This window comes from Cucurbita pepo, chromosome 10, assembly GCF_057944985.1.
Source record: "Cucurbita pepo subsp. pepo isolate OVF chromosome 10, ASM5794498v1, whole genome shotgun sequence".
Taxonomy (NCBI): domain Eukaryota; kingdom Viridiplantae; phylum Streptophyta; class Magnoliopsida; order Cucurbitales; family Cucurbitaceae; genus Cucurbita; species Cucurbita pepo.
Window position 1 is genome coordinate 16,550,723 of NC_141807.1, and position 1,638 is coordinate 16,552,360.

Sequence of the window (1,638 nt, forward strand, 5' to 3'; positions counted from 1 at the left end):
AGCTCAATTAAACTCTTGAGAATATAAAAATCATAAATTTCTTAAATTACGTTAACCGGAAAGTTTAACCCCTAATTTTTTTTAGAATGTTTAGCTTTGTGTCTAGTTGATCTCTAAATGCTTAGAAGTATCTAATAAGACTTCTATTTAAGGAACTTTTCTCTATAAAAGTGCTTAAAACCCACAAATATTTACAACCTTAAAAGGTAAAATTATAAGTAGCCATTGATCACTTATGGTACAACACCACACAAATGAGGGTAACATTTTTTTATTTCTCTACTATATTATATAGTGGCGCTAAGACCACATAAGTTTTTAACCATGTTCACAGTGTGTGCTAAGTCTTATTTCTTTTCCTTTAAACACTCAATGGTCGGGAGTAAATCGAACAAAGTGTCTGTCCAAAATAAAAGGGCCCAACCAGATTCGAACTACTGATGACCTCTTGATCTGCAGTCAAATACTCTACCACTGAGCTATGGACCCATTTTTCATGATTTTAACCTTAGTGACCCCTTCTACATAGTGTCAGTCCAAAAGTGTAAAAAGTGTCTGTCCAAAATAAAAGGGCCCAACCAAGTTCGAACGGGTGATCGGTCAAATTCTCTACCACTGAGCCATGGATCCATTTTGTAGGATTTTAACATTTGTGACCCCTTAGACATAGTGTCGGTCCAAAAAGTGTAACAAATTTCTATCCAAGATAGAAGGGCCCAACTATGTTCGAATTGGTGACCTCTTGATCTGCAATCAAATGCTCTAACATTGAGCTATGGACCCATTTTGTATGATCTCAACCTTAGTGACCCCTTCTACAGATTATCGGTCCAAAAGTGATCCTACCGAATCGGCTATGAACCAATTTTGTATAAATTGGTGGATTGCCTATCGGGAATTAAACACAGGTCGTTAGATTCAAAGTCGAAAGTGCTAACCACTACACCATAGAACCACTTGTTAAACTTTATTCTGGCAGCGATTTTGATAAGCGCCAACAACACTGGATTTTGCAAAGCTAGAGGTCGTAGTATCCTTATAAACTTTCACAAGATGTTTTCAACTTCTTTTATAGGTAATTGAACTTTTGAGTCCATGCAAATGATTGGTTGGATTAGTATGGGTTTGAGAAGACAGAGAAGAGAAGAGAGACTTTGTTAGAAACTCTCCCATACGTAATCTCCCAAGGTGTTTTCAACTTCTTTTATAGGTAGAATTTTAGAATCAAATCACAACAAAACTTACTTCTATCTAACAAAACTTTTTTTTTGGTTTGAAACAAGATTATTCCCTTCTTTTTCTAAAACTAAATTTGACTCTCGGAATACATTTTAATAGACAATGGAAATAGTATTTTTTTTATTTTTTATTTTTATTACTATTTTGTAATTTGTATGGTATTAGTAGAGGCTTTTGAATGAATATGATAATTGATTCTCTGTCCTCTTTGACAATTTTAGATACCTTCATATCCGATATTTGATGCGTCACGTTTCATTATGAGATCTGCCCTTGGGTCAATAAGACTTAAGCAGAGAGTTTATTTGACTAATGATTTGATTTTTTTTTGTTTGTTGTAGAGATATCCCTTACAAATCAAGACTTTGTATTATTTTGAACACACTCATCAAGAAATTT

At 33.9% G+C, this 1,638-nt stretch overlaps 1 non-coding gene across 1 annotated transcript; it reads right to left on the reverse strand.

The window, feature by feature from the left end:
- Positions 1 to 414: 414 nt before the first annotated feature.
- TRNAC-GCA (transfer RNA cysteine (anticodon GCA)) lies at positions 415 to 489 on the reverse strand. The gene has a single exon. It is a non-coding gene; the product is annotated as a tRNA-Cys (tRNA).
- Positions 490 to 1,638: the final 1,149 nt, after the last annotated feature.